The sequence below is a fragment of the Narcine bancroftii genome, chromosome 9, assembly GCF_036971445.1.
Source record: "Narcine bancroftii isolate sNarBan1 chromosome 9, sNarBan1.hap1, whole genome shotgun sequence".
In the NCBI taxonomy this organism is placed as follows: domain Eukaryota; kingdom Metazoa; phylum Chordata; class Chondrichthyes; order Torpediniformes; family Narcinidae; genus Narcine; species Narcine bancroftii.
Genome location: NC_091477.1, coordinates 92,208,830 through 92,222,754, shown reverse-complemented (window position 1 = coordinate 92,222,754; position 13,925 = coordinate 92,208,830). Strand labels below are relative to the sequence as shown.

At 40.7% G+C, this 13,925-nt stretch overlaps 1 long non-coding RNA gene across 2 annotated transcripts in view; it reads left to right on the top strand.

Annotated features, from left to right (window-relative positions):
- LOC138743028 (uncharacterized) overlaps nucleotides 1-13,925 on the top strand; it is a 66,344-nt gene that overhangs the window by 23,306 nt on the left and 29,113 nt on the right. For both annotated transcript variants that reach the window (XR_011344607.1, XR_011344606.1), the window contains exon 3: nucleotides 12,123-12,193. This is a non-coding gene — a long non-coding RNA (uncharacterized lncRNA). The remainder of the gene's footprint in view (nucleotides 1-12,122; nucleotides 12,194-13,925) is intronic.

The window sequence follows — 13,925 nt, the reverse complement described above, 5'->3', positions numbered from 1 at the left end:
TTACTCCCTTGTGTCACTTTGCTTGCATCATCAGCGGCAACCAGCACCACTCCCAATGAAAACAAGTATGTGACCGTGACAAAAGTACAGCATCATTAAGTAACATTCAGGGCTTGGAGTACAGGAGCAGGGATGTTGTGCTACAAGTGTAAAAGATATTGTAAGACCATACTTGGTTTTGTACGCACAATTTTGATCACCCATCGCAGAAAAGATGAACTGAAAAGATTCAAGAGCGTTACGGAGATGATTCTGTTTGAATAATAAGGAGAGGCTGGGTTGAAACAGACCAGTTGAAGGCAGTGGTGAAAAATGATATTGTTGAATGCATGGCAGAAGCTGTGGTTTGAAGCAAAAAGTAGAACTAGATCAACACAGGGGTAAGAGGGAAATCTATTGGATTTGATTTACCTCAGCTGTGTAATCAGAGTACTTGTTCCCATGATCACTTGCTTTGAAATAGAACACCAACAGAATTGATAAAGTAACTTTTTTTTTATTATTGGCAGAAGATGATTTGAGTCTCTAGCCAATAGAAAATTCTTGCTTGTCTATACCTAAAACTGACATGTGCCCTCCATTTTGAAAAGGTTGCAAGCCCTGATCATTTTGTAAACACTCAATGCTTCAACTCAATTTCTATGTCTAGAAGACTGCAGTTGGATACCACAAACATGTCACACACCATTCTGATATGAAATATCTCTTTACTCCTTTGTCATACCTCTACTACACAGACTACAAATCACCATATTAAAGATATATTGAAGATACTCATAATCACTGATCTCGCAAGCAATGAATAATGAACAAACAACACTGAACTCACCAATAACTTGTGCATAATCTTACCCTGTATTTTGTCCAGTGGCCCTCATGTTATATTCCTCGTCTTGGAGGGGTGCAGTAATTAATCTGACAAGGCAACTTCTTGTATCTGTGCAAATCTATAAATCTGCTCACCCCAGAGTCACCTTTCTTCAGAAGATGCTTCACCAGATATCGATGGGCTAAAAGTTTTATCACATAGTACAATATCACCAATATTAGATCAGCAGGTATGGGCTTGTTAGAATTTCTCCATTTCACGATGTTAGCTTAGTGTAACGCAAATAAAAGCTCTCATGACTGGAAGGAGAACAAGTGCTTTTATTAGCTTATAACAGGGGAATCACGTTGCTCTCCATTGCAGGCAAAATCTTCGCTAGGATTCTACTAAATAGAATAATACCTAGTGTCGCCGAGAATATTCTCCCAGAATCACAGTGCGGCTTTCGCGCAAACAGAGGAACTACTGACATGGTCTTTGCCCTCAGACAGCTCCAAGAAAAATGCAGAGAACAAAACAAAGGACTCTACATCACCTTTGTTGACCTCACCAAAGCCTTCGACACCGTGAGCAGGAAAGGGCTTTGGCAAATACTAGAGCGCATCGGATGTCCCCCAAAGTTCCTCAACATGATTATCCAACTGCACGAAAACCAACAAGGTCGGGTCAGATACAGCAATGAGCTCTCTGAACCCTTCTCCATTAACAATGGCGTGAAGCAAGGCTGTGTTCTGGCACCAACCCTCTTTTCAATCTTCTTCAGCATGATGCTGAACCAAGCCATGAAAGACCCCAACAATGAAGACGCTGTTTACATCCGGTACCGCACGGATGGCAGTCTCTTCAATCTGAGGCGCCTGCAAGCTCACACCAAGACACAAGAGAAACTTGTGCGTGAACTACTCTTTGCAGACGATGCCGCTTTAGTTGCCCATTCAGAGCCAGCTCTTCAGCGCTTGACGTCCTGCTTTGCGGAAACTGCCAAAATGTTTGGCCTGGAAGTCAGCCTGAAGAAAACTGAGGTCCTCCATCAGCCAGCTCCCCACCATGATTACCAGCCCCCCCACATCTCCATCGGGCACACAAAACTCAAAACGGTCAACCAGTTTACCTATCTCGGCTGCACCATTTCATCAGATGCAAGGATCGACAATGAGATAGACAACAGACTCGCCAAGGCAAATAGCGCCTTTGGAAGACTACACAAAAGAGTCTGGAAAAACAACCAACTGAAAAACCTCACAAAGATAAGCGTATACAGAGCCGTTGTCATACCCACACTCCTGTTCGGCTCCGAATCATGGGTCCTCTACCGGCACCACCTACGGCTCCTAGAACGCTTCCACCAGCGTTGTCTCCGCTCCATCCTCAACATCCATTGGAGCGCTTACATCCCTAACGTCGAAGTACTCGAGATGGCAGAGGTCGACAGCATCGAGTCCACGCTGCTGAAGATCCAGCTGCGCTGGATGGGTCACGTCTCCAGAATGGAGGACCATCGCCTTCCCAAGATCGTGTTATATGGCGAGCTCTCCACTGGCCACCGTGACAGAGGTGCACCAAAGAAAAGGTACAAGGACTGCCTAAAGAAATCTCTTGGTGCCTGCCACATTGACCACCGCCAGTGGGCTGATATCGCCTCAAACCGTGCATCTTGGCGCCTCACAGTTTGGCGGGCAGCAACCTCCTTTGAGGAAGACCGCAGAGCCTACCTCACTGACAAAAGGCAAAGGAGGAAAAACCCAACACCCAACCCCAACCCACCAATTTTCCCCTGCAACCGCTGCAATCGTGTCTGCCTGTCCCGCATCGGACTTGTCAGCCACAAACGAGCCTGCAGCTGACGTGGACTTTTTACCCCCTCCATAAATCTTCGTCCGCGAAGCCAAGCCAAAGAACTATGGATAGGGTCTCACAGTGGTCTTCTGAAGGGTTCTGGGTTTAGGCAGGAAACCAGGGTTAGAGGTGAGCAGATGGGGGCGGAGCTGGGAGGCAGGGCCAGCCATCAGCACAACACACTACCAGTGAATCCCAGTTCACTGCACTTAATCAACAATTAGTCCATATTTATCAGCAATGTTCCAGGAGAGTACATATTTCTGCCCTTGCCAGTCATGTATACTCAAGTACATTATTTCTACTTAGGTTTAAGGTGTTTTGCAGAGAATGCAAACATTCTGCATAGCTCACAGATCCTCCAGCACATGCAGATCATTTGTGAAAATGATGCAATATGTACAAATCAGGCCTGGGGCAGAGATACAGAGGGAGGCAGGCCTGGGGCAGAGTTACAGAGGGAGGCAGGCCTGGGGCAGAGTTACAGAGGGAGGCAGGCCTGGGGCAGAGTTACAGAGGGAGGCAGGCCTGGGGCAGAGTTACAGAGGGAGGCAGGCCTGGGGCAGAGTTACAGAGGGAGGCAGGACTGGGGCAGAGTTACAGAGGGAGGCAGGCCTGGGGCAGAATTACAGAGGGAGGCAGGCCTGGGGCAGAGTTACAGAGGGAGGCAGGCCTGGGACAGAGTTACAGAGGGAGGCAGGCCTGGGGCAGAGTTACAGAGGGAGGCAGGCCTTGGGCAGAGTTACAGAGGGAGGCAGGCCTGGGGCAGATTTGCTGGGTCTTGCATGCAGTTGTCCCTCAGATTGATGACTGAAGCATTCCCTGCAAAATTATTTATGTCCAATTCATGGATGGCATTATCATCAACATCCTCCCTCTTTGCCACCCATTCTGTATAAAATCTAAATTAAGGAAGGCAGAAGATTAAGTAGGTTAATAATCTCGATGAGAAATGGCATTGAGAGAAATCTGTGTCTGAGTGTCTTGTTAACTGGTGGGCTGGGTCTGGGTGGTTATGGGTTGCAATTGATTTAGGAAACTGATTGACTAACCAATTTTATTTTGAGACGTGGGCTCAGGGACCTGAAATTGCAGGTATGATGGGTACAAGGAAGCCTGTGGAAGCTTGCAAATCATCCCTCATACAAATGATAGAACACCGCAACCAATTGATACAAAAATGGTAGAGTTATAAAGTATATTACTGCAAATTCTGATACACATTGGAACAATCCCTGAGCCGGGTTCTTGGTAGAGCAGTCAAGACAGGGCAATAATGAAAAGGCTATATTAGTAGAATTGCACAATAATCACAGAGTAGCGATCATTAAACAAGCTCAGAACCCCCCCCCCCCCACTGCATCCCACTTTGGGGAGCACAGTCAGCAACACAAGCCCAAGCACACCCCAGAAAATAATTGGAATGATCTGGCTGATGAAGCTGACATGTAATAAAGATTTATAGGGAGAAGGTAGTAAATGAGGCAGCAATGTGTGCCTAACAATTAGTACCCCATCAGGTCATCCTGAAGTCTGTAGGGAACAATGCCACAGAATCCAGGGTGAAAGAACCTTTTTACAACAGCAGAGAAACAGATGTTACTAAATTAGTTTACCACAATCAACATAATCGTGACAATTTTTTGGGAAAAGGTTGAAGAACTAAGGGAAGCTCTTCATTTGACTCTTAATGATATTTTAAAGGCCAAAATTTCCAAGCAGATCTGGTCTGTAAAAGCACAAAGGCTGGAGAAACACAGCAGGAATTGGAACATCCATAGAAGGTGAAGATATATAACTGATGTTTCAGGCCTGAGCCCTTCAAGGTACAAGTAAAAAAAAAACTAGCAAGCAGGCACCCGAAATTTTTAAAGGGTAGGGATAGGATGACAGATGAACAGACAAAAGGTGTTATTTGGATATGGATTAGTGGACAGGAGAGAGGAAATCTTTGATTGTGGTAGGAGGTTTGTCTGGGGGAAAGAAGACAAAAAAGAAAGACAGGAGAGGAAAGAAGTCATAGGGATAGATGGGATGGGGTCAGCTAACAGAAACTGTAAAAGTCAATGATAATGCATTCTTATTGGAGGGTGCCTTGATGAAATACCACTGTGTAGCTATTGTGGAAAGACAGGGCAATTACCCCAGTCTAAGGGTAAAAGATATTGCTTGGTGATCATTGATTGCCTTACCAGGTGATTTGAAGCATTCCCTTGCCATGACTGCACTGCTGAAGCTGTACCCCAGATGTTGGCTGAGGAGGTGATACCCAGTTGGGGAGTACTGGCCAGTCTAGACTTGGATGAAGGGTTTTATTTTACTGGAAAGGTGATCAAGAGGGCTTGCAAATAGCTCGGGGTCAAGCAGAAGTTTCACATTCCCTACTAACCTCAAAGTTCAGGCATGACTTGGAGAATAAATCATACACTTAAAGGAAGCCTATCAAAGGCCATAATGGAGGCTGGGGAAAGTTCTAATGAAAACATGAGCAAGCTGGACTTGTGGGACAGGGTTAATTTCTTTCAAATTGATGATAGGATGGGCTATGCAACTAATGGAAGATGCAATTGCAGGTGGACCAGAAATCTGCAAAGGTAAGGACAGAATTACCCAGTCTCTACAGGAGTTTGCCATTTAGCTACATAATCTAAAAGGCGAAGTTATTGAGAACACAAGCCTGGGAGCATGAGAATGCCCAAGTGAAAGCAAACATGCCAAAAGCAGGAGATAAGATCATGGCTAAAGTTGTACTGGCAAAAATTGGTATTCAACCTAAATGGATTGGACCTTTCATGGCTGGAGAAACATGTACCCTGGTGGACACTGAGGAAGATCTGAATTGGAAGCACTGCTCCAGCTGAATAATTCCTTGGGCAGAAATGATTTAACCATTCAAACATATCTCCATAGGAACAGTAAACATGACAAACTACAGCCAGAAGAAACTGGATAAATGAACTCTCAATAGGAATTAAAATGGCAACTGTAAACTGGAAAATAAAGGATTGACAGTTGCAGGATGTACTGATGGTATGCAGGTTCACATGGGGGATGTGATGGCACGCGGTGCTGTGAAATGGAGATTTGAAAATAGCATAGTATTCAGGAGGCATCTGGTGGGAGTGTACATATGCAAACATTTATCATGCTGGAGGACAGTACCAATGAACTATTCACACTTAAGTGCAGCAAAGAAACTTGTACAGTAAGGTGACAGGGCTGGTTCGTTCAGGAATTGACCTCTGCATGGTCCAGTTACCACAAAAATCCCACATTGTAGCGAGGACCAGAGAGTCTCTGGAGAGACAGGGTTATTGTTGGAAGAAATATGCAAAGAAGTTACTCTATCAGCCTACAGACACATGCAGGTAGTTTTTTTTTAACCTGATCACTTAACATGGCAACAGTACAAATCACTTTTTCCAACATCTATTCTACAGGCAAGTCATAGTGAGTTTGGAACAGAATAAAAGTAGTTTGATAGAGTTGTTAGGAACAGCTTACGTGGCAGGTGTGTCCACAGTTATCACAGAGGTAAATTTACAAATCCATTTTCTTCAGCAGAAATTGAAGAGGCTCATTAAAAAAATTATGGTGATCTGGCACAAGCCAGTAAAATAGGGAAGCAAGGAGCAGAGGTAGACTTGGAAACTATCCAGTTATTGCAGCTATTAAAGGATATATCTAGTGAGGTTATTTTTCACTCTTTCAATAACATCTGATGCTGTGATAAAGTTGTAGTCTCTATATGTGCTGCCTAGTTCTTAACAGTATATAGGACAAACATCCTACAGCTAGGCCACAGAGTCCCGGATTGGATATCAGACAACCAGCTGAAGGAATGGGTGGTTGATGGCGTCCCACATCCAGGATCTCACTCTGACTACCCACGTGCTGAGAGAGTGCGAAAATGAGAAGAATCCACTGCAGCTCTCCACATTCCCTGACCTGTTGGCAATCAGACACAACCTCACGAGAGGGTATCAAGTTATAAAATGCTATGAGGGAACATGGATATCTCAAAGCAACCTACCAATTTATGCAATTGAGTTACACATCCAAGAGGGGGCTGGATCTGATGCAATGTCACCAGAGGGGATAACCATTGTGCATGTCCAGAAGAGATGTACTAAAAGGCCTTAATGAATGTTATTTTACTACATATAACTGTTCCCTGGAAATAACAAAACCATCCTGAAGTATACTTTCGAAAACAATATCTACGATGTTGTGACATCAGCAGCTGCAAATCAATTTGATTGGCCACAATGAGGCAGTGACATCCAAACTGAATTAATGATTCTGGGGCAGCACTTGCCGAAACCAGCTGCTGCAGATATGAGAACTGGAGCTGACAGTTTCTGGTGGTGGCACAGACAAAAGATTGAACAAATATGTAGTGCAAAACTACCACCCATCCCATACTTTACTGCTGACTGGGAACAGATCATCTAGGAAGAAAATGAAGTCACCAAGAAGTGGAATGAACTGTCAAAAAGATTTCACTGAATGTGGCTGAAGTGGCTCTTTTGGGACAATGTTTGGAATTGGGGTTCATCTCTGGATTCAACCTCTTCCATATAATTCTTGAACAACTGATTGTTTGCAGACTTATTACTTTAGTGTGTGTACTGCAATGGCAGAAGATACATGGGTATTAGAGGGACAATCAATAATAGGCCAAGTAAGATACCATTAGGGAAATGATCTTAAGGCTCTATTGGCCAAACACGGCCAAAAGCCTAGAAGGGGAACTGTTGCAGGGGAAAGAATGGTGAAGGCTATAACTGGAAAAGAGGGATGTGGATTGTGCTAATTTGGTAACAAGAAACTGAAGTCAGACTCAAGTGTAGAACCATGGAATACAGCAGTGACAGTCCTCAAGTTTCAGAAACAATTTATAATGCAAAATCATGAATCCTTTGCTATTTTAGGGAAATGGATTTGTTGATAAGTTACAATCATATCACAAACCCATTATTATACAGAAACAAGCTCATTAAATAATTAAGAAACCTATTCTGTAATCAAACTTTATCTTGCCAGTAACTAGATCTTTGTAACTCCTATTCTGTAATCAAAAACAGTAAAACAAAGTTAATAAAGTTTCTGCAATTGTGTCCATTGAGAGTATAGAGCCTGTACCAAATTAGTGGTCAGGGGATCAGTTTTGACTGGTCTCCTAATGGACATTTGTTTTAATAAATCTCATATAGTTTTCAACAACTATGATATTTATCTTTGCTCCTAAAGTAACATATAAAATTCAAAAAGGAAATTTGTTATGTATACAATATATTGCATTTTATTTATCTATCCTTTGTTATTTCACAAAAAGATCAAGTTAAACATGCAGAATTACCCTTCTCAAACATAAATACCTTCTCCCATCATTTCCCTCTGAACTGTAACCTTTGGAATTATCCCCATTCTGAACAGAACAGTGTAGGATTTGCACTTAATAAAAAAAAATCTATTCAGATTCATTTTTCTCTTTGCATATTTTCAGAGAAGCCTCATGTAAGCTGGATGTCTTTACCTCAACCGCTACACTGGCTGCTCTCCTACCAGCCTACTGCAGAGGGCAACCACTGTATCTGCAGGTATGCAACCTGGGAAGCTGGCCCCACCTCCCTGCTGTCAATCACCAGCCCATATATAGACTCAAGCCGGCCCCTTCAGCGGCAGTCAGACACGTGGAGCCATGAGTGTGAAAAAGTTCAATCTAATTAAAGCCCATTGTACAATCTGTGGATTTGCATCAGAATTAATTACATAGCAGCACTCACAGTGCAGGTTTTGTTTACAAATTCTTATTATTTCCAACCTTTCTCTAACAAGCCTCCACCTATTCAGATGTCCGGAGAATATTTTTGGATTCCTTTTAGTGCTGTCTGTTGCTCTTTTCCCCGATGTTCTCATTTCCTTTTGCATTTTTCGTTTAAACATTCAGCAATCAAAACAATTTTTACCTTTGCTGTCAATCTGTCTGACATTGGCTTTTTGCTTTGCACTACTTTTACTCTCTATCTATTTGGTCATTCAGAGATCTGATTTAAATGTCCCTTCCCTTGTTCTTCATAGGACCATACCTTTCCACTTCCAATATTTCCCATTGATCAATTACAATTTAATCTGTCAAAATTTGATTGCAGTTTACTTGGGCCAGAACTGTTACTGACGCATTGAAACTGGCCTTTATCTAGTTCACTAATTTTTAATTTGGAATGATCTGTATAATTTTCCATAGCTACAAAAAGCCATAATACGATGATCCTTGTTTCCCAGATGATCTCCTACTCATAGTTATAACAATGACTCAATTCATTTCTTGAAGGGTGATCCTAAATATATTCAAGTCCTCTCCTATTTCCATGAACTCAAACTGGGTTTCATGGTCCAGATTTAAAGAATTGCATAACTCCTCACCTCTCCCGCCTTACTTTGTTGTTATTCCAGCCATTCATTTCCAATATTCTGTGGTTTGTGCATGCTTTTTACTTTCTTGCAAAATTGTTCTTGATATTCTAACTAGTGAGTGGCCTCTGGAAAAGGCAGGGTGACAGATTATAGATAAGTTTTAAAGGACATAAATTGGGGAAGGTTTTTTTTAAAGTGTAGGTCACATACAAACATTTCAAAATAGATGTCATTTAAAATACAAGAGCCTTTGCAAAAGCTTTGGAGAGTGCCCAAGAGACTTCACTATTGGATTGTTGTTTTGAAAAGCAAAAGATGAAATAACGGAGGAACAGATTCAGAGCGCTGAATGGGAGTGCTTTTTGCTGTTCTAAGAGGGTCATATAGCTTTTGCAAGCAGAGAAGAAGTCAAACAGGCTTTTCTGTTCAGAGAGAGTGAGAGAGAAAGAGAGAGATCAGTTCTGCAGTTTTACAATCAGCAGAAATAGCTGGGACTGGAATAAGACAAGGTTACAAGCTTGTGGAAAAACCCCATTTTGAAGACAGGTTGTGAATGCTTAGTTCAGTCTGGTAAAAGCCCTTGTGGTTCATACAAGAGGAGAGGACTGGCTGTCTAATTATTCACTTGAAATAAGAGTAACATAAAGGAACTCTGTGGTGACCTGAAAGAAAGAAGTTAACATCTGGAAAACCCTGATGGGGCAAGTTTCTTCAGCAAGGCACTGAAGTGGCTGATTAAAAGGAATCAGTTGTGGGTGTCCAGCAAACAACAAATCTCTCTCTGAAAATTGACAAGCACCAAAACCTGGTGAACTTTATAAATGTTAAATTCTGCACACACTACAAGATTTGCCTGCAACCAGTAAACTTGGAGGAATGAGAAGTGAGATTGAACTAAAGAACTTTTCTGAACTTACACACACATTACAATACATGTGCACTTAGAATTAGAAGGGGGTTAAGTTAGGATAGTTAATAGAGATAAGTTAAAGTTTGATTCTGTTTTCATATTTAAAGATAATTAAAAGCAACTTTTATATAAGTAACTATTTGTCTTGGTGAATGTCAATTGCTGCTGGGTTTTAGGGTCCTCTGGGCTTGTAACAGCAGTGTAATTTCACTTGTTTTGTTACTGAAACCAAAGAGACAAATTCTGTCTTTGTTCCTCTCTCTCCAGCACTGCAATCTTCTCCTTAATCCTCATTGCCACTTAATCTCTTTCCTCTACTTTCTGAAGTCCTGGTTACCAGAGATATTTAGAAGAAACATTTTTATATGGTTGCATTTATATACCGTATATTTCAGCATACAAGTCATTCCTTTTTTCAGCCTAATTTTCAGGGCTTGTCTGGGTTTCAGGGCATGTCTGGGTTTCAGGGCATGTCTGGGTTTCAGGGCATGTCTGGGTTTCAAGTCAACCCCCATTTTTCAGACTGTCTGAGCCTCCCAGGAACAATCCAATTAAAAACAAACACTCCAATCACAAGTAACAAAGCTGTAAATTAAGTAAAAAACCTAAGCCTACCAAACAGCTCACAGAGCTGGAGCAGCAACAGGCTGACCAGGCAGGAGCGGTGAGCTCTGGAGCAGTTATGGCGGTGCCCAGCAGTGGGGAGGTGTCAGAGAGTGGCAGCACCTGCAGTGGAGAGGTGCTTCCAGCATCAACTTATTGGCTGAATTGACATCAATCTGGTTTTCTCGATCAATTTATGGTCTCAAAAGTCAACCCCCTCTTGAGATTTTTTTTTGGGTTTCATAACTCAATTAATATATGGTACGTGAACTGTAAACCTACACTGGACCTTCTTGCACTTCAGCTTTTTTTATAAAACATGTTATTTCTTTCGTCTCTTTCGGTGGAACATTTGCTGTCAAATTTATTTAAGTCCTTCCTCCACAGCACTCATGAACCTTTTGCAAAGATATTGTCCCTTCCTCTGTTAAGGAGCATTGCATGGATTTCAAGCAACCTTTGATGCCTCTATTTATCAGAAAACAGCACAAAAGGTGAAGGAGTTGATTATTTGATCCCTTGAGCCTGCTTCGTTATTTAACCATCGCAGCTGATCTTCTACTTCAATACCATTTTCCTGCACTACTCCAATGTACTATAATCTCTTTCATAAAAATCCTGCTTTCAATGCAAACAAAAATGATTGAATCTCTAAAGCCCTCAATGAGAGCAAATTTCAAACATTCACCACCCTAAAAGAAATGTTGTCCTCATACCAGTCCAAATGATCTCACCTTTAATTTGTGACCATTGTTCTAAACTTATTAGCCAATGAATGAAATATTGTGTTCATTTCAATAAGGTCATCTCATTCTTTTAGAGCTCTCGTCCACATAGGTTCTTCAAATGACAGACTAACCATTGCAGAATCTGGTCTAGTCAATCATCACTGCAGCTTTTCTGCAGTAAACAGATATTTTAATATAAATAAGCCAAAATCATTCACAACATAGTCTCCACACATTAAATCAAAGAGCAGAAAGAATATATTTAAAATACTATTGTGATTTGATTCCATTTTGAATTGCATACCCTAAAGAAACAATATTTTATTCCTCAGTTCTTTTCTGGTTTGAACTCACCAGGTCTCTATTTCTCCCATAAACCTTTTAAACTTCCATGCTTCTTTTAAGTTTGTGTGATTTTGGTTTCATTAACAGCATATCCTTGCTGAAAAAAAATAGCTGAAAAGGTCCAAAGCCCTATTCAATTTTCTTACTGTTATTTCACCCTTGTGGATGAAAAACCAAGATATAAACCCAATAAACAATCAAGACTTTAGACCATCACAAATCTTGTCATTTTTATCTATTCTACTTCATTAAGGATGTCAATTGTGCTTGATTTATTATCAGCTGCATTAGACAGAAATCGAGTAATGTTCAATTTGTTTTCAGTACAATTAACCGTCCTTTTAAACCTAAAACAGGGAATTGGTGGAAGTGGGGATGGAAGAGGAAAGAGATGGGGCGAAGATTGATAAGAAGAGCAGATGACATTCATTCTTAAATGCTTGCATTCCAGGTTACTGAGGAAAGAGGGAGAGGAGATAAAATAGGAGGGCTTGCCATACTCACAGTCTTCCATTGATAAAGGTAAGGTGTCACATAATTGGAACATGGAAAATGTGACATCCTTATTTAATAAGTTGGGTGTGTTAGGGGACATTAATGATAACTATATTCTAGTTTAACAAAGATTTAGAACAATTCAAGGAAGAGATGAGCAGATACATGTGAGTAAAGTGGTACTCCACAAGGATTGGTGCTGGGACTTTTGCTGTTGTTAATCTGCATGTGAAAGATTTCTATGTGGATGTAGGTGGCATGATCTGGAAGTTTACTGATGACAGCAAGATTGAAGAAGTTGTTAACAAGTGTGCAAAGTATTTTTAGGCGACAGAGTGGTAGTAATATGTTGGTGAAATGGGCTGAGAAATTATAGATTAAGTTCAACCCTATTAACTGGAGGTGGTGCATTTAATTGAACTAAGGAGATGAGGATATGCACCATTATTGGCAAGGTCCTCTGGAGTGTTGAGGAACAGAGGACCTTATTCTGCAAGTCCAAAGATTCGTGAAGGTGACAGAACAGGCAGATAACACCATTTTGATCCTAATTAAGCAAATGAATATTAATTTTAACTGCATAAAGAATAAATATTCTTAAAGTTCAAAATAAATAATGTTCTGAAATACCTCCCAATTGCATTGGTTAATTGCAGGGTTCATGTTCTGCATTCTATGAACATTTGCAAATCAGACAATTTTGTCCCATTTTTCCAATATTGCTCAGAATGGAACCCTCATCTCTGAAGTTTTAAAAGCTACTCTCTGTAAACATTGTTGTATTTTCTCATATATTCAGCAAAGTTATTTAATTCATTTGCTTAGTGCCTTGTGTGATTCCATATGGGAGGCTGACACATTAGTGTAAATGTCATCTTGACTAGTTGAAATGCAGCTGTTTGGAAAGCATATACAAGCATTTTAACTTCTAGACACAAACTTTGGTAATAAATGGCAGAAATTGAGGTCATGTATAAATTTGTTGACTGATAAATATTAAACAAAATCTATACAAATACTGTCAGGATTTTTATCAGTGCTTTCATATTAACTTCTTTTCTATTGATAATTCTGAAACAAAAAATAGGAATTTTTCAATCATAATTTGGAATAATAGAAACAAATGATTATCTTCTCTATTCAACTACAGAAAGAGATAGGCACCTTGTCTTCAAAATACTGATGTGGCAAGGAAAATGTATCAACATATACTAATACCATCCAAATGCTATATTACTAAATAAGAGGGTGAAAATTTTCAAAAATATCAATCACAGTGGGCATGCTAGAATTTGGATTATATGTTGCAATGTGTGCTACAAAGTAATCTTGCAGTGAAGATTAAATGTTACTGAAAACTGAAAAGCTCAAGCAGCTACATGATATTCTTTCTGGGACTTCCAACATATCACAGGTGGCTTGTTGACATCCAGTGGCATAATATGCAAACATGAATGTCATTTCAATAATTTTCAAATGAATGCACAATCATGCCAACAGAAGCTGGTTGTCACATGGTCAGTAAAATCTGCTTGTACTTAACTTAAAGACATTCAGCCTGAGTAGGTCCCATTTAGAACTAGGATCCTAAACCAAATAGGAGCATTCTCTCTCTTTTGGACTTCCTATGCTCTTTTCTCAGAGCAATTCTTTACTTCTTAGAGTCATTATCCTCATTCAAAACACACAATAATTTTACTTACCTGTCTCTTCTCATTGACGAGTTTCTGATCACCACACAGCCAGAAAATGTATTTCA